The sequence below is a fragment of the Sciurus vulgaris genome, assembly GCF_902686455.1.
Source record: "Sciurus vulgaris genome assembly, chromosome: 1".
Classification (NCBI taxonomy): domain Eukaryota; kingdom Metazoa; phylum Chordata; class Mammalia; order Rodentia; family Sciuridae; genus Sciurus; species Sciurus vulgaris.
In genome coordinates, this window is record NC_136461.1 from 139,907,511 (window position 1) to 139,927,423 (window position 19,913).

Sequence of the window (19,913 nt, forward strand, 5' to 3'; positions counted from 1 at the left end):
CATTTTTTAAATGCTATAACATATCTGACTTGCTTACCATAGCCTAATATAGAGTAAGACTTGATAAATTATTCAACTGTTAATATGTCATTTTCTTCTTGACCTTAACTCTGCTTTCCTTCCCATTAAAAATGTATGGATGGCAGGTTTCACTTAACGTTCTTCTGAACACAAATACTAAACCAAATACTAAGGATCTTACCCTACTTTTTATTTTATTGTAACTCTAGCATATTGTGCCTAAATACTGTGGCTGATTGATACACATGTGAAAGAATGAATGACCAGATGGCCTTTCTAATAATTGGAAAATGAGGAAGCTCAGACTGTAAAAATAACTCATTATAAACTAATTGTTCAATGCAAGACTGAAAGACTTCTAAAGTTCGAGTCAAATAAAAAGTGCTGAATATCCTCATAAAATCAGGAAATATATAGGAAGCCACATAGAACATTTGAACATCCTTTATTAATCTTCTTAGGCATATTCTATGTGAGTATTTAAAATATGTGTACTGAACATAAGCAAAATAGAAGAGAGTGAGAAACAGAAACAGAGATTATGCAATTATTTGGAAAAGTTAATCTATGTAGCAAGTACACCTAATCTACCTGGATAAATGAATATATTGACAAGAACCATAATAATTAAAGGGTATTTGTTAAAAATGATGAGTTTTATCTTTATTTTAATTCTCATTTAATTTGAATTATTAAAAAAAAATCATCCACCTCATAAAGAAGGTAGGGATGGATTGCATCTCTTAGTAATGATTTTTCCTAATATCTCTGCCTTGGTAAATTCTTATGCATGTACTTATATTGCTAGAGATCCCTTTTCCCATATGTTTGTGATCAAACTGGTATTGTAAGTATATGTCAAAGTATATAGTTTATGTCTCATAGCAATTCAAAATTCAATAATATGTTCTTTGTTCTCAACAAACAATGCATTAGAAGAAACTACAATATCACTGGAAACAAATCAAAGAACCCATGGTGTTTATGTGATGCATGCTACATAGAGAGCAAAACAGAAGATTCTACTCACTCCCCAAACATTGCCACCTATAGGACTTGTAAGAGTAAAATATGTTTTTATTAAACTGGTAATTTGGTGAATTTGCCATTTAATGAAGTGTTGAATTTGGTTAAAGTTTAGCTTACAATTAACCTTTAGTCACTTTCCTAAGATTTTTTAAAAGAAAGCCGACTGGGCAAGACTTGAGAATCTCAGCTCCAGAGTCAGTCAGGTTTCACATGCCAAATCTTGACACTCAGTAGGGAATCAAATGATGTCCTTTTGTGACGACTGAATGGTATAACCTGTATGAAGTGCATAGCACAGTACCAGGAGCACAGAGAGCCCCAGAATAATAACCCTAATGTAATTAAACATGTTGAGCTGACAGTTGGTAACTACTTAGTCTGATAGTTTTAGCTATCAAAGTTCAGAAGCAGCATTTAATAGCTTGTGAGTCATTCTGTCACTGAGTTTGTGCTATGATTTTTAAATAGATTTGTTTTATTGTACTTTTGTTAGGACTTTGAATTGGTTGATTTTCCTAATACAATAATTATGCATTTAGATTTGAGTTCCAATAATTAAGAATCATATGGATTCGCAATTATTTGGGTTATTTTCTTATTTTCTTACAGTGTCTTACTTTATTTGATATTCTTTTCCTAAGTCTTGTCACTGACCTTTTTCTCATAACTTAGTGGTCAGTAACATACCGATACACTTATTTTTATTTAGAATGCAAAATATCAGGACTAGATAATACCCAATTAGCAAAAGCAGTACAATTTGGTCTAGTTATTGTGACTTGCAAAAATAAATATAAAAGATATAAAGCAGCTGTTTTCAGTATTCATGGGAATGTTTTGTGATTCAGAAAAATGGGTTTCAATACACTTTGCACATTTTAAAAAACATGTTCAGACTAGGAAACTTCCTGAACGGAAGATATTGCAGCATCAGCAATATCCACAAATACTCAAAACCTCACAACATGTTTTTACTTATGTTAATTTTTAATATGTTTTAACATAAATTTCCAACAATTTTGAAGTTTTAACTCATTATTGCTTTATGTTATCCTTTAAAAAAAGCAAAACATCTCTCCCAAGGAAGTATGATGTGACATCAATATATCCATTTATAGCAATACTCAAACATGAGATTATTTTGCAAACTTCTAAAAGTCATAAAGTCAGGTGTGTTGGTGCATGCTTGCAATTATTCAGGAGACTGAGTCAGGAGAATCTCAAGTTTGAGGCCAGCCCCAGCAACTTGGCAAGTTCCAAACTGCAAGAACCTGTCCTCAAAATAAAAATAAAAGGGCTAGAGATTTAGGTCAGTGGTAAAGAGCTCCTGGGTTCAATCCCCATTACCAAAAATAAAGAGATAACAGAAATACATAAAATCTAAATTGCATTTTACAAATAATTAGATGCTTGGGATAAGGTTTCTAATAAGAGCATGACTATTTATATAGTATCTAAAATTAAACATTCTATGTTTGACATAACATAGAATAAGCTAAAGAAATGATTTCAATGTTCGTTTTAATTTAAGTATAGCATGAAACTATTGCGGTCACTCATAAAAATTAATAATGTAATGAATCTGCCCATTTAACAAATTAAGGATTCAGAGATTTTTCTGGTAAAGTAAAATGAATAGGCAAAATATTGATCGATTAATTGAATTCATGGCATGACTGTCCACAGTCATATAAATTGTTTTCCAAGTTGGTTCTCTGGGTGTTCTATATCTGCATAAGAAACTAAGGGAAATGTATACAGCTACATAAGATTGATGCTCTGGGAGAAGGTATTTCCTGGTACATAACAGATTAATAAATCAACTAATCAGTAAGGAGTTTGTGGATGTAAATAAAGTTTATTTTTTACCAATATGGAAATTCATTGTTCATTTTCTCATTCTTAATCTCATATATCAATTGTTGTGTTTAAAAATTTTGTATGATCATATTTATACCATATAATTATAGAAGCACATGATCTTAATAAAATAATACAATGAATAAAAGTTTGTTAATTTGATTCCATACATTCATTTTCAAGCATGGTCTTCATTCAGGGACATACAAGCTCTGGATTTTTGACTAACATTCCTAAAAATATATGAGTTTAATATTATATCTCAAGGACAACTTTGCATAATTGTGTTCTCTGGAAAAGATAATACTCAGAAAACAAATTGAGTGAGCACTTGAATTGAACTTGAACCTGCAAGCTAGCAAAGTGCTTTAACAATAAATCTAGGTTTATTGTCATCCACTGAAAGCCATAGGAAATATTGGATTTTTAATTTGTAGATCTCAGGGGACTTTGAAAGAAGCACTCTTTTCTGTGTGTGCCCTGCCTATTTGTTTCCAGCAGACTGAAACTTACTGAACATTTTTACATTGATTTATTTAGGATACTTGCCTTTCATCTTCACATTTTTCTTCTCTTTCTCCCTCCCCCTTCTATCCAGTATACAGTATGGACTGCCCTCTGGATTACCTGGAATGTGTTCATTATCTGCTTCTATTTGGAAGTAGGTGGCCTCTCTAAGGTGAGTGTATGATGCCTATACAGTACACTTTGAAGAGTTCACTTATAAATAACCATTGTAACATCAAATTGCTATTTTATATATAGCAATTCATATACATATAGGTGTATATATGCATATATGTTTATAAATAAAACATTACAAACAGAATACTAATCAAAGAAATATTCAGGTACCATTCATGAAAAATGACCTTAGGAGTATGCTAATAATGAAGGAACTTCAAAATAATTGTCTTATGATTTTGTTCAGTATGTTGAAGTGGGACTTGACTTCTGAGCATCCTCATGTCCTCATGTCCATTTAAAAGACATCATTTCACAATGACCTCACCCCAAATATTAAGTGAAAACCGATTTTGAGCTTTCTGTGTTTAAAGTAGAAGAGACTTGATAAGGAATTAAGTCCTTACATATGTAAGGGAACCACGTTTGCTAACATGGTAAAGACATTGGTGCAGTGACTCCTGTTATGAAATCCTGGTCAGACAGAAGTCAGTTGTCTTAAAACAGCATGATACACATGTTATTTCAGTCTGTCTAGAATGGTCAGAAGAGTACACAATTTTCATTGTGCCTCCAGCAAAGACGTCTTTTGATTGCAACCCAAATGTGAAAGCAACATGGGTTAAATTTTTAGTTGTGCTTCTTAAAACTTATAAACAGCAAAATTTTCACTATAGAAAAGAAACAGCAGAATAATTTCAAAAAATTTGAGATGAAATTTCTTAGTTTTTTAAATATCTCATTATCAGTATGTTTGTGCATATTATTCTAATGTCTTGTGACAATTTCAGATTTTAAATAATTTTACAGTCTTCTACTTGAATTTTCTGTTTAGATCTTATAAAACTTATCTGACTAGCATAGATCCTTTTAGAATTATCATACTCCACTAAAGTCCACATGATAACAAAGTTTGTTTGATTCAGATGAATAAAAAAAAATATGGAAGGATTTTTCCAGAACTGTCCAGAAAGGACTACTGTCTCTATAACTATAATACCTTCAAATTAGAACTTGTTAATATTTCTCACATGGTAAATGTATTCAAGAACCAGAAATGACATTTTCAATTCTGAGTTTCATATATAGGTGCTAACTCTACCTGAAATATTGTGCTATTGACTGTATTTCACTGCTAATTTCTAAAACAGAAAAAAGTTCTTAAGTATATGTCCAGGTATAATCTGCAAATGCAGGTTATTAAGTAATTTTAAAATCAAATCTTATGAGTAAGAGAATGATGAATAATAAATTAAGCATAGCATGTCCAAGCTCTAGCATTTTCTATCTTGTGATTTGAACATTATTTTAAATTATATTTTTATTTTATTAGGTAGAAATTATATTTTATTTTCTTCCATATACACTGATTTGAACTAAATTGGACCAGAGAAAATTTGTGCTGTGGAATTGGCAATATAATATGTTTAAAAATTAAATTTCAGATCCTAAGTCTTTAGTGCAAATCTTTCTGTAGTGTTTATTGTGGGCCATCTGCAAATTATTTAACCCTGCTGAGTATGCATGCAGTAGCATAACAGGGCCAGCTTTGCCAGTAATGAGAGTAGTGCACGTTTGTGGACTGCTCAGCACTATTTCCACACTCATAACTGGTAACTCAGGTTAGCTTTAAAACAACTCTGCAAAGTGATAAAAATAAATCAATAACACCAGTCATTTGTTTCACACGAATCTGGTTTCCCAACACTACAGGTGCTTATTTTTATGAACTGCCTTTTGTAACTGTTTTTCTATCATCAATGTACATCTTGAAAGGATTTTTTTTTCCCTTTCTTATTTCTTTGGGTACAAGGTTAAGCAAAATGGGCATAGTATTCCTGACTACTCATTTTAATATTCATTCAAATGCCATTTGTCAGCTAACCAGGAATCTTTGGTCATTAAAAAGACAGATGACTCCAAGAAGAGCATCCTAAAGATTTTCTGTTGGTCTCCTTTTTTAAAAAAATTGTGTTCTAATTAGTTATACATGACACTAGAATGCATTTATGCATTTTGATAAATCATATAAATGGAATATAATTTCTCATTTTTCTGATTGTACATGTTGTAGGATCACATTGGTCATGCAGTCATATATGTACATGAGATAATGTCTGTTTCAGTTTACTATCCTTCCTACCCCTATGCTTCTTCCCCTTCCTTCACTCCCCTCTACCTAATCTAAAGTAACTCTATTCTTCCCTAGAGCCCTACCCCTTATTGTGAATTAGCATCCTGCCTATCAGAGAGAACATTTGAGTTTGACTGATTTCACTTAGCATGATATTCTCCAATTCCATCCAATTACCAGCAAATGTCATAATTTCATTCTTCTTTAAATCTGAGTTATATTCCATTGACTATATATACCACATTTTCTTCATCTATTCATCTGTTGAAGGACACCTAGGCTGGTTCCATAGTTTAACTCTGAATTGCTATAAACATTAATGTGACTCTGTCATGGAGGTATGTTGATTTTAAGTCGGTTGAGCATAAACCAAGGAGTGGGAATCTCCTTCTTTAACATTGCCCTGGCCAGCCCCAGTCCAACCTCAACTAGAATCTGTAAGGGATCTAATCAGAGAAGTAGAGCCGAGATAAGGACTCTTGACAAACACAACTGCCTTTGCCACTCCTCCAGACTCGATTCCATGCAAGAAATTCCTCCACCTTGGGTTCTGAAATGCTTATCGACTTTTAGAATACTCTGTCTCCTTTTAGTTCATATGACATTTCTTTCAATTGCCTTCTTGGACTGAAACAAAAACTATCTATACCTTAATTATTCATTCTGGAATAGTGAATATTTCTGCAAAAACTGAAATTCGGGGTAGTTTCTACATCATGTCTATGGATTTGGAGTTATTTCAGTGACAAACATGGCCTATCAATTCATGTTAGTCAGTGCTCTCTGACTAACAGTTTGCATCTGTGGAGTAAGAACAGTTCTGTATCACCTGAAAGGCAGAGAGAAGTTCCACAGGTAGGTGATCATGGAAACAGAGATCCTTGCAATGCTTAAAGTCTAATGGTGCTTTTGTGCTCTTGTGTTTTAAAAAATGCCTCATTTTAGTTTCTAATAAGATAAATATTGATGATTTTAATCTACATAAGCAAAAGCTCTTTGGGATACTCATTAACTTTTAAGAGTAAGAAAATGAGTACTGGGGCCAGAAAGCTTGACAGTTACTGCCCTAGAGTAACCCATATAAAAAATAAATAATGCAACCAGTGAGAGCAGTGAGAAACTTCAAAGCAGATGGTACAAATAAAAAACAAATAAGAATATGACAGATTAAAACCCAGGCATATCAAAAACTATATGAAGTGTAAATAAACTAAACACTCCAATTAAAGACAGAGATTAGAGCAGTGGACTTTGAAAAAAACAAAAGTACCCAATGTTATTTATACGAAATATACTTTAAATATAATACATGCATATATTGAAATTAAAAAAGTAAAAGTAGATGCTGTCAGACACTAATTAGAAGAAATTCTCTGTGATCATAATAATGTCAGAAATAACAGACTTCAAAAAAAATTAAGTATTCAAGTCATGGGCTATTGATACTGAAAAAGAAGAGATGATTTATAATTATATCAGGTTCAATGTATTAAATACACATAAAATCCTAAGGCATATCAGATAACAAAGTTTTAGAACATATGAAACAAAACTTAGCAATAATAAAAGTAGAAATTGGCAAATCCACAAACAGATGAGGAGTATAACACTCTATTTTTTATTTCTGATGGAGAAAGCACACATGATAGAATGAAGATAAAAGATCTTGACAATGCTATAGTCAGCATGTCTAACTACATGTATAGGACATTACATTCAAAACTATAAAGTACATATTCTATTCAAAGGCACAGGGAGGAACAATGACCAAAATTGCATTCTAGATCACAGGAAGTCTCATAAGTGTCCATTGGCTGAAATTGTGAATGAAGTGTTCTCCCGTCATAAAGAGAACAGTAATTTGAAAGACATATTATTAAGGCCTGTAGGAAATCTTCAAATATTGGAAAATTAGACAGGCAGTGTTAAATAATCCACAAATCAAATATGAAATTATAGAGAATTTTTTAAATATTTTGAAGATCATAATAAAAAAAACACAGCAAATATTTATGGGTGTCTCAAAAGCAGTGTTTAGGAAAAAAGATTTAAATCAATATTAGAGCAGAAGGAACATTGAAACTCAATGATAGAAATAAAAAGAAGAGAGATTTAACTATACTCATGATCTCATAGCTGATTCTTTTAAAAGACTAACAAAATGACAATTTATTAGTAGAACTGATCAAGAAAAAAAGAATATTACTATTTATCAAGATCAGTAAAGAAAGAAGAGATACAACTACAGATTTTGTAGAAATTTAAAGAACAGAAAAAAATTGAATAGTTCTATTTCAATAAGTTTGAAAAATGACATTAGCATATTTATGAACAGAATAACTTATCAAAACTAACCCATTCAGAAATATAAAATATGGACAACTATAAATTATTAATTAGAAAACATTCCCACAAAGAAAACCTTAAGCCCAGGATTCTCCACACTACTTTCCAGAGTGGCTACACCAATTTGCAACTCCACCAGCAATATAAAAGTGTGCCTTTTTCCCCACATCCATGCCAACATTTATTATTGTTTGTGTTCTTGATAATAGATAATAGCCATTCTAATTGGAGTAAGATGAAATCTTAGAGTTGTTTTAATTTGCATTTTTCTAATTACTAGAGATGTTGAAAACTTTTTCATATATTTATTAATCACCTGTATGTCTTCTTCTGTAAAGTATCTGTCCAATTCTTTGGCCCATTTATTGATCGAGTTCTTTGTATTCCACTCCTCTGTTTATATCCAAAGGACTTAAAATTAGCATACTACAGTAATACAGCCACATCGATGTTTATAGCAGCTCAATTCACAATAGCTACATTGTGGAACCAACCTAGATGCCTTTCAACAGATGAATGGATAAAGAAGCTGTGGTATATATTCACAATGGGATATTATTCAGCCTTGAAGAAGAATAATATTATGGCATTTGCAAATAAATGGATGGAACTGGAGAATATCATGCTAAGTGAAATAAACCAATCCCAAAAAACCAAAGGCCAAATGTTTTCCCTGATAAGTGATGATGATATATAATGGGGGTGGTGGGGTTGGGGAGTGAGAGAAGAATGGAGGAACTTTAGATTATGTAGGAGGAAATGAGAGGTAGGGGGGTTAAAATGGAATGAGACAGACATCATTACCCTATGTACATGTATGATTACACGAATGGTGTGAATCCACATCATGTACAACCATAGAAATGAAATGATGTATTCCATTTGTGTACAATGAATCAAAATGCAGTCTGTAAAAGAATAAATAAGTAATTTAAAAAATAAATGAATGTATAAAACATATAAGAAAGAAATAATGTTAATCCTATCCAAACTCTTACAGAAAAGAGAGAATGAAGAAAGATTTTCCATACAATTTTATGATGTAACATAATCCTGATACTAGATAGTAGTCAGAAATCAAATTGACACCGAAGTCCCAGCCATCCTTGGCCCTCTTCCCAGGAAATCTGTCATTAGCCATTCTGCCAAGAGTGCCTCCAAGTGTCTGACGAGGTTTGTCACCACTTGTTCACTTCTCTCCGAGGCTTTCGCTAAGGTGAAAGTTCTTGCTCCTTTATACAGAAAATCAAAATCAGCTCTATCCTTTCCTGCCCTCACCAATCCAGGCCATGCCCAGGGATCTTTGCTGTTAAAGGCTCATTCAAATGTGATCCTTAAAACTGAGCTGTGTGCCCTGCAGATGAAAACTGTCACTTCCTCCAATGGCAGTAGCATCTGTAATTAAATTGCATTTAAAGACTTTTTATTCATTATATTTTAAAGTGATTGTTACTATTAATGCTTAAATAGTTTTGTTTTGTTTTTTTGTTGTTGTTGTTTTGTTTTTTGTTTTTTTTTTTTTTCAATTAGAAACAGACAATGACTTGAGGTGGGCCGGCTGGCTGGCTTTCTTTGTTTCTTTCTTTCTCTTTCCTTCTTGTTGTCCCCAAGGAAAAGGATTCTTTTGGTTAATACTTCTTTTTCTCATGATAATGTAGAACTAGAAATATTATCCAAAAAAAAATTATAGAAACTAGAAAGTCAAGAACAAACATCACTTTCACTTTAACCACTCGGAGATTAATCCCATTAATATTCTGGCTTAACTTTATTCTAAACAAGTTCTACTGCCTTCGTTTGTCATCCCTGTTGTTTTTAATATTATTGATATTATAAAGGAAATTTATATAGTGACCTTTTAAAAAATGAACTTAAAGATATTTCCATGTTTTTATTAAACTCTTGGTTAATTTTTGCACAATTTTACATCAAGTGGACATTGATTTTTATATGTATGCTCTTTCTTATTATGAAATGTTAAAGGTCCCTGATTTAGTTTCCTAAATTTCTTCTCCAAGAAGTGTTGTATGAGCTGTAAAAATATGAGTACACACAGTGTCATCAGCACAAATGAATCCCTTTTCCCATTTTTGGAAGGCAGGGGCTCATTTCAAAGTTAAAAGATTTTATTTATATTTTTTTAATTAAGGTACTCAATAATTTACTTTTTTGCCCTCTTTTAACAAATAGTTCATGACTTTTTACATTTTATGTTATACTAGCAATGTTTTAGGTCTTTCATCCTCTGGAGCTTAATTTTCCTGGATTATATAATGTAACCGTATAAAAAGATACTTTTACCAATAACTGACCTATGATACAAACAATATTCACTTAGTAGACTTCTCAGTGATTTATGATGCTTTTTTACTATGTAATAAATACATTATTACAGGATCTATTTCTAGAGTACTATATCATTTTTGTCACAATACTATTTTATTTATATTTGTTTTATTTAATTTATTTATAGTGAGAATCCTCTACCACCAGTACAGTCTTTCCAATTCTCTGTGACTTGACCACATAACATGTTTTTTTCAGATGATATTTCAAATAAGTGTGTTTCAAATATATATGCCTACATCCTATTTTAGTTTATCTATTATATTGAACATTAATTTAGGAAAGATTGAGGAAAATTTAGAGTAGAGAATTTAGGAAGAACATTTTAAAGAACAGAATCAATTTCTGGTAGTAGTTCATAGAGGATGAAAACTAAAAGAGAGTCACAAATAAAAATGATAGTTTGCTTTGAAAATCAGATTCCTTGTAAGCTAGTGATCACAGATTGTGTCAGGATCCCTGGGTTGCATTTAACAAGCATCATCTCTATCTTACTCGTATATTAGAGACTGCTGGAAAGACAAGGGATCAGAAAACCAAGAGGCTGGAGAACTGGGTTTGGTAACAGCCAAGAGCTAGGTAAGCCCAGGAAGCCCAGGAGTAGGGACAGTCTAGTCCAAAAGCTTCTCTTTGATGGAAAGGAGCTTAAGCTGTTGTTCATCTCCCACAACTTAAATTACTGAGGTGTGATGGGGCAGGGTATGATTGTTCCATCTGGATCCACCATCTGCTTCTTTGCAATGCAGGATAGGATCTGAGATGAGAGGTCTAATCGATTCTGCTTTCTGGGGAAAACTTAATTTCTATAAAGGAAGTTGGACCAGTCTCATGAAAGGGAGACAACGGTGGCCCTCATGAGTACTGCCTCACCATTCTTATTAATTTTACAGTGTGCATTCTTGTGGACCTGAGTGATTACACCTCTATTATGAAGACCCAGATCACAGCTCCCAGGTTTCCCTTTGTTTATATCTCACCTACCAAGCAGGCTTGCAGCAGGCATTTGTCACTGTGACCTTGAGCACCCTGGTTTTCCTCACATCTTCTCACTCTTGGAGAAAATGAATACATTAAATTTAAAGAATCTGGGACTGTGGTGGAGGCAGTGATAACAGTGTGTAAGTAACTGAAAGTATCAGCAGTTGTAATCTTCTGGAGTCTCAGTTTTCTTTCTACAAAAGAGAAAACCCACAGCACTAAATGTTATTTAGTCATGAAAGACATACTCATACTTCAGATAGAGCGCTAATTTCCAGAATCTATAAAGAACTCAAAAAACTACACCAAGAATACTAATAATCCAATCAACAAATGGGCTAAGGAAATGGACACTTCACAGAAGAAGATGTACAAGCAATCAACAGATATATGAAAAAATGTTCAACATCTCAATAATAAGAGAAACGCAAATCAAAACTAATCTAAGATTTCATCTCACCCCAATTAGAATGGCGATTATCAAGAACACAAGCAACAATAGGTGTTGGCGAGGATGTGGGGAAAAGGGTACACTCATACATTGCTGGTGGGGTTGCAAATTAGTGCAGCCACTCTGGAAAGCAGTATGGAGATTCCTCAGAAAGCTTGGAATGGAACCACCATTTGACTCAGCTATCCCACTGCTTGGCCTATACCCAAAGGACTTAAAATCAGCATACTACAGAGATACAGCCACATCAATGTTCATAGCTGCTCAATTCACTATAGCCAGATTGTGGAACCAACCTAGGTGCCTTTCAGTTGATGAATGGATAAAGAAACTGTGGCATATATATACAATGGAATATTACTCTGCCATGAAGAATGATAAAATTATGGCATTTGCAGGCGATGAAATTGGAGGATATCATGCTAAGTGAGATAAGCCAATCTCAAAAAACTAATGGACGAATGATCTCGCTGATAAGCGGATGAGGACATATAAGGGGGGGTAGGAGGGCTTAGCGTTATGGTGAGGGTTAGGTTTAGGGTTAGGAATAAGGAGGGTGGTAAGAATGGAGGAAGGAAGGACTGTATAGAGGGAAAAGAGGGATGGGAGGGGTGGGGGGGAAGGGAAAAAAATAACAGAATGACTCAAAACAAGATTGCCGTATGTAAATTTATGATTTTTAATTAAAATAAATTTAAAAAAAGACTATTGCACCAACATAATCCATAGCTATCAGTTAAAGATAAACGTGAAGAAGAAGAAAATAACATGCAAGGTTTTAAGAGAAACACCTTCCTCATTGTTGCAGGCTGTTGCTAGTTCTGCAACCAAGGACATATCGCAACATCAGAGATTCACTGAGATTGCAGGTGGTTTACCACCTCCAGGACACGAACAGGAAAAAGGATATTCAAGTCGTTGCTGCACAGTGAACTTGGAGTGAGAATAGAAAAGCAAAGGGAGCCATCAAAAGAAAATACCAACTGCTTGAACATTATCAATTGTGTTTTACTTAAATGTTTCTTGTATATTCTATTTTTAAAATTAGAATTGCTTCTTTAATGGCTTCTTTAACTTTAAAGTTAATACTTTGGCATGTTCAAGGTTTGTATTCTTTATTTTTTAAAGAGGAAATACTGAATTTCATTCCCAAGTGATGCTTAGTTCTTACTGAAAATGTAAACTTTAAAGTGATTTTTAAAGAAGAAAATTTGTTGCAGGTGGTCTTACTACAACTAAAAATGAGAAAGGGCCTTGAAAGAAACTTTTGACCCATAACCCTGTCTTCTGTCTTCTCATGCTGGGTTGCCATTTACGTAACACCACCATGGGAGTCTTAAATGCCATGGTAGGCATGTTGCTGCCAGCTGTTTGTAGGATTGTATAGGTCACCTAGCCTAGGGATTCAACTTTAGTGCACTTGCATCCATTAGGGCTCCACTGGAGGGTTGAAATTCAATCTTCAGTCACTGTTCTGTAACAAATTGGCACATTGGGCTTTTGCTAAAATAGTTGTTTTACTCCTGACTTGAGCTCCTGACTGTAGCTGCATTTCTTAAGGTCAGTTTCTGGGTAGAAAGACGAAGACTTAGGTTGGAGGAGTTGGGTTGTGAAATAATTTCTGGCAGGGGCAGAATATTTAGAAGGTAAGTCAAATGATGAAATGACCCTCTTTAAATATCAAGTGACATCATTGGACAAACATCACTTGATTATTCCCTGCCTTAATTTTGTGAAAATTTTACCCAGTGTGTTATTGAGTTAATATGAAAGAAGGAATGAGAAATGTCTTACCATCTATATTTTTATGGCATTGTTTGATTTATGTCTATATCAATGTCTTTAGTGCTACTTGAAAACCAGTATAAAAAACCATCTCTTGATGAGAATCTATTGGTAAAATGAAACAATTTTAAGATTTACTTAATTATGAGAAGCTCATTTCCCATAATTAGACTCCACTGCTTGAAACCTTCTGTATTAGTTAAGCTAATTGGATTAATATGAGAGGACTAAAATAATCCCTGAGAATGAATGAACCAAAAGTTATTTTTAGCAGGTAGTTTTCCTTACACTAAATTATGCCCTTGCCTATTGTTTGAATTATTCTAATTATGTTTGGTTTAACTTACATTGAAAAACACTTGTTTTTTTGATGTACTCATTAACATGAAGGAGATAGCTTCTACACCCAGTATGAGGTTCAGTGAGGAAGTTCAAAACCTTTTGCTTTGAGGCATTATGAAAGTGCACAATCTATGGATGAACCCCCAACACTTGAATTTAATTTGCCTTAAATCAAAGGATAATGAAAGCTTAATTGGAATCTGTAATCTGATGCTACACAAGATCTTCCATAATGGAGTCAAATATATGGGCTCCAAAACTGTACTTTTCCTCCCCACTTTCAATGATTCAACAGTAAGTACTATGCAAGTTCTCTTTGGTTGGAGCCAAAATGTAAGTCAAATTATCTGAGTTTATTCTTCATTCCTCACGAATGATTGTTCTTTCTTCACAGATAATTAATTACTCTTTGAATTCTAGTTCTTTAATCTTGCCATGCCATCCCTATTCGACTTTGCCTTGGTCAGTTTTAATTCAGCTTTCCATCTTCTCTCATCTGATGATTGCAATAAATTCTACTATGTTCCCCACCTTCAGTTCAAGACTCACCCCCTCCCCATTGTCTTCCCATTTCCATTGCAAAATAAGAACAAAGCATCTCCAAATCTCTGACAAGAGGGATTTCCTAAAGCATGGTGCTGTTTATGAAACTCCAGTATACAAGAAATACTCAAGGTAAATCATAGTCTTTATTCAAGTACACATGTCCTTTATACCAGTGTTTTCACACACAATAATTCTTGGTTTATTGGTAGATTGAAAACTCAGTATAGTTAGTCTAGGTTAGCACTATATAACAAAGTGTAATAAAATAAAAATAGAGCAAACTGTAACACAATAAAATTAAACATTGCTTTTTGATATTTTATTTCATATGTATGTGGTAGAATATGAACAGTATATTGTCTATTTAGGATCAGATAAAATACACACACATGCACACACACACACACACACACACACACACAGAGGGAGATATATTCCATAAGTACACATATTGTTTTCTTAATACAAGTAATCCACATTTATTGAATAATATATTTTTAACATTAGAATAGCAATAAGTTTTAGACAATCAATAGTCCACTATTCAGGAATAATTGAAAAGATGGATTTAATATATATACCACACCTGATTTATATACATAGCTATGCAAACATTTTATACATTTACAAGTATCTGAAAATGTTTATTGATTATATAAAGATATATAGTTCTTATTATCAGAATCCTGTTTTACCTACATGTGATTTTTTTCATACATAATATATTGTGATTGGATTTTTATATCAATGCATATTGATATATCTTATTTTTGAGGAAATGTAATATTTCATTCCATGAATATATCAACATATACTTTTAATATACCAATATATGGAACATTTTCATCATTTTTCAAAATCTGCTTTCCAATTATACTTGTTAGTATACTTATATAAGAGCAAATGTACACATGTATGTATGTATTAACATATATGTATGTGTGTGTATACCAAGCATGGATTTAAGTCCATTGTATACTTTAATTTATTCAATCAGCAAAACCACAAGTGAAGTTGTTTCTATCATTTTCCTGACTTTATAGATGATGAGCAAGACATAGAGTTTAAGAATATTGCTAAGAATATTGAACATGCTAATATAAGTGGCAAAAGAAGGTTTTTAAACAGTCTACCTCAAAAGTTCATATGGCCAATGCACTGTTGTTTCTACGGCTTGTGGAATTAAGATAAAATTCTGAAAGTAGTCTTAAATTTAGTGCAGCTAAAAGTGAACAGTTTCAAAACATTTATTTCAGAGGCACAACAGATATTTTATGGATCTTGGAAATGCTCTACTCTTCCCTTAGCTTGAATTCTTCTATACCCTCTCTTCTCTGCTGGAAAATCTCGAAACATTCCTTGAGAATACTGTTTAATAGTGCATCTTTGGTATTCCCAGCAACTCAGGAGAGGGAGGAGGATTGCAAGTTCAAGCCCACCTTTGACAACTTAAAGAGAGCCTGTCTCAAAAAATAAAAAGGGTTAAATGTATAGCTCAATAGAACTTGGTCTTTTGCTTTCTCTCCTCCGACTCACTTTCTTTTTCCCCCTTACTTTTCACACTCTCTCTAGCACGTGCCCTTTCTCTTTCCCTTTCTTCTCCTCTCATTTTCTCTCTTACCCTGCAGGAAGACACTTTGTTTGCTTAATAAACTCCCTTATGTGAGAAAAAAATAGTAGAGCTTGATTAAATCCTTAGTATCACACACACAGACACAGCACATCTTTGTAAAGGTGTCTGGAATAGGCTAGTCATATGTCAAAAATAGGTTAGAGCACTCCTCTGTGCTCTTTTAACTCCTTGAACAACCTCTACCAAAGCACCTATAATATTTTATTTAAAATTAGTAGACTTATATCTTCTTCCCCACTAGAATGTGAACTGGCTACTCTAGGTCAAGAATTCTATCACTCACCTTTATGCTCTAGTGTACACCACATGGCAATTGTCAAATTGCACTTGCTGAATAAATGAGTGAATGAACAAAAGAAAGAAAACATAAAGGAATGGTTTTACGTTCATAAAACTGATTCAGGAGAGAAATAGCTAATTACTTTCTAATGATTGAATTCAAAGTGTTTTTTAAAAATACTTTATGATTATCTCTCAACCTTTCCACATAGGATTAATCATTAATTATACACTATTTCATTCTATATTATATATATATGTGTATATATATATATATACACACATACTTGCATATATACAATTTCTATTTCCTAAAATCAGTAAGTATCATGTGATTTCTCTAATGCTTGCCAATTGCAAAGCATGTCAGCACTGCTTTGGACTCAAGAGACTGATTCAGATTTCCTTTCAATTTATTCATATTGAAAAAGTCATAGTATCTTGAACTTGTGAATATCAGTACAGTTGCTTAAAAGTATAAAAAATGTTAGGTAAATGCTGACTGTTGCCATTGATCCCTAAGTATTACTAGACATAACCCACATGCTTCTCTTCATTATTGCCATGCAAGTGATTTTCCCAAGACAAAGAATAAGGATGTATTCCTAATATACTCATTTCACTGGGGTATTTCTAGGATTTACAACATACAGTGGCCCTCCATATTAGTGGGTTCCACATCTGTGGATTCAACCAAACTCCAGTGAAAAATATTTGGGATCACATTATGTCTATACTGAACATGTACAACCTTTTTTTCTCTTGTCATTATTCCCTAAATAAGACAATGTAATGATTTTTTACATAGCATTTATGTTGTATTAGGTATTATAAGTAATCTAGAGATGATTTTAAGTCAACAGGAAGATCGTGTAGATTATTTGCAAATACCAAACAATTTTATATGAGGCTTGAAAGTCCTCAGACTTTGGAATCCACAGGGCTCCTGGAACCAATGCCCACAATACTGAAGCATGACTGCACTCCAGTATATACAGTGAACATAGTTATCATTTCCTTGTGAATATGCCCACTGATAGAGCTTGCTAAGTGCTTTTGTGGAGCTAAGGCCCTATTTATTTACCTCAAATTTCTCATATCACAGATCTTGAGTTATAATGCTATTAATTTTTCTGAAAACTATCATCTATTGTGCAGGATAGATTGGGAGAGGTCCTATTCATCTCAGTGGTAGGGCTGGTCACAGTAGGAGCTGCAATAAACTGTGACCCTGTCTCAAATATGGCTTTCTGCAGTTAAAAAAAAAAAAAAAAAAAAAAAAACAAAAAAAAAAAAAAGGAAATGAAAGTTCTGAGTTCTTCCTAGACTGATCAGGACCTGGATGAGACATTCACATCTCCCTTCTACAGGAACGGGTAACATCCTCAAGAGAACCCTAAATAGAGAGAACAAGAGGTAACAACTATGCAGTAGAATATTGGCCCCTAACGATATTGACAATCCAACCATCAGGACATATGAAAATTTTGCCTTACATGACTAAGAGGAATTGACATTGTCAAAAGAATGAAGTAGTTAGCTGGTTTTCAGAATAGGGAGATTTTCCTGCATTATCAAGAAGAGCCCAATGTAATCACAAAGGTATTTATAAAAGGTGGAAGATGGTAGGTGAGAAGGAAGCAAAGGCATGACATTGGGCAGATTCAACCTAGTGTGGCTGATTCTGAAGATGGAGGAGGGGGCCACAGACCCAGGAGTTGGGCAGCTTCTGGAAACTGAAGAAACCAAGGAAAGAGATTCTTTCCTAGAGCCACCAGAAGTACAGCCATGCCAATACCCTGATTTTAGCCCACTGAGAACCTTTCTAGACTTCTAAACTACAGAGGATAAAAAACTAGAATAAATTTTGGTATTTCTTTAGAGCCTTGAAATAGCAGTAGGAAACTAGCACACCACTCTTGCTAATGATTGTCATCTGTGTGCTTGATCTGCTTATCTTACTATTTACTAGCAAGATAAAGATTATTATTCTTCTTTTGAGGAAGAAACTGAATTTGATGAAGGATAATGAGACTGGTAAGTTTCTAAAAGTTGTAACTTGCCTCTTCTGAGGATTGAGTGCGGAGTGTCTAATCTTAAGTGAGTGGGATGAAGAAAGAGGATTAAATCATGAAACACATCCCCATGTTTCCTTAATTATCTCTCCCTCTTGTGATAAAGCTCATATCAGAATTTAGTTGATTTTGTTGAATGATTTCAGAGTGGTAGAGTGTGCACAGAAAGATACTAGGCCCAGCTCTGATGCCAATGAGCTAATCATTTTTTTTCATATATCCAATAAGATAATAATTTATGGATCCTGATTTCGTTAGGATGAAATTAGATTAATAAATACTGAAAAAATATGTATTAAATAATACCAAAAATAGCATCACCATGTTTTTTTTCAGGCTTTAGAGCATTTCTCTGATGCATCAATTCACTCCCTGACATAATGAGAAGTTGGTGAAATTAGTTATCATACTGGTAGTTGTTATGCTGAGTCAGTGCACAAGGAAGGGGTTTTCTGAGTGAATCTGTGGTACATAGATGCCCTTCACACACACTCTTCCAACTCATCAGCCTCCATCAATCTATTGCAATGCAACATCCATTCCTCTGTCAACAGGAAAATTTCCATGATATGATATACTCACTTCCTTATTTCTTCAAAAAATAGATTTGAAGTACTATATATAGCTCTTTTCTGAAATCCTATGTCATTTGCTTGAAGCTTATACCTTCATTATTGAATTGTAAGACTAGAAAATGCTCTTGAGATACAGAGACTGAAAACATAGAGGTGGAATTCAAGGAAGCTTTCCAAATGTTTTAGAATTTCTTCACTTACCAAAATTAGCTCAAAGAACAACTTAGACAACCACAATTGGCATTACAGAGTGTACTCTTCTGTGCATTTACATTTTCACCTCGCCTACCTTATAAGCACTGATGGCCATTTAGACCACCAGAGACGGTTCTAAAAGTCAAGTAATGGAAAAAGAAGATGGCATATTAAACTGTTTTAAATTTTATCTGATTTCATTCATTTCACTGAATCATTGGTTTCTGGTTTCACTGACTTTGCTGTCTAACCTCTACCAAAAGGAATACAAAACCATACAGAAACACGGAGAACTTTAATACTGTTATTGTCTTTATTGGATGAACCATATGATAAGCAAGTCAGATCTAGACTTCCTGGATCCATCTCACAGTTTGTGTCCATCCTAAGTCTTCTGTAGCTGACTATAGACAAAAACTTCTCCAGTATAGTGTCTACTTTATCATAATGGTAAATATTGTGTTGTTAGAACTTTCATGATATTTCACTAGGAAATAAGGTCATAGTATAAATGGTATTAATTTTTTTTTGTTCAGAGATATGAAATAAAATTCTCAAATTATAGTTTAAAATATAAGATCATCATTGACATAGGCATCCATATGTACACAGAAGATGAATAACATCAGTATCA

General features: G+C 33.4%; 1 long non-coding RNA gene across 1 annotated transcript in view; it reads left to right on the plus strand.

Annotated features, from left to right (window-relative positions):
• Window positions 1-3,605, plus strand: part of LOC306667609 — a 326,903-nt gene extending 323,298 nt beyond the window's left edge. The window contains exon 3 of the long non-coding RNA XR_013765621.1: window positions 3,509-3,605. This is a non-coding gene — a long non-coding RNA (uncharacterized lncRNA). The remainder of the gene's footprint in view (window positions 1-3,508) is intronic.
• Window positions 3,606-19,913: the final 16,308 nt, after the last annotated feature.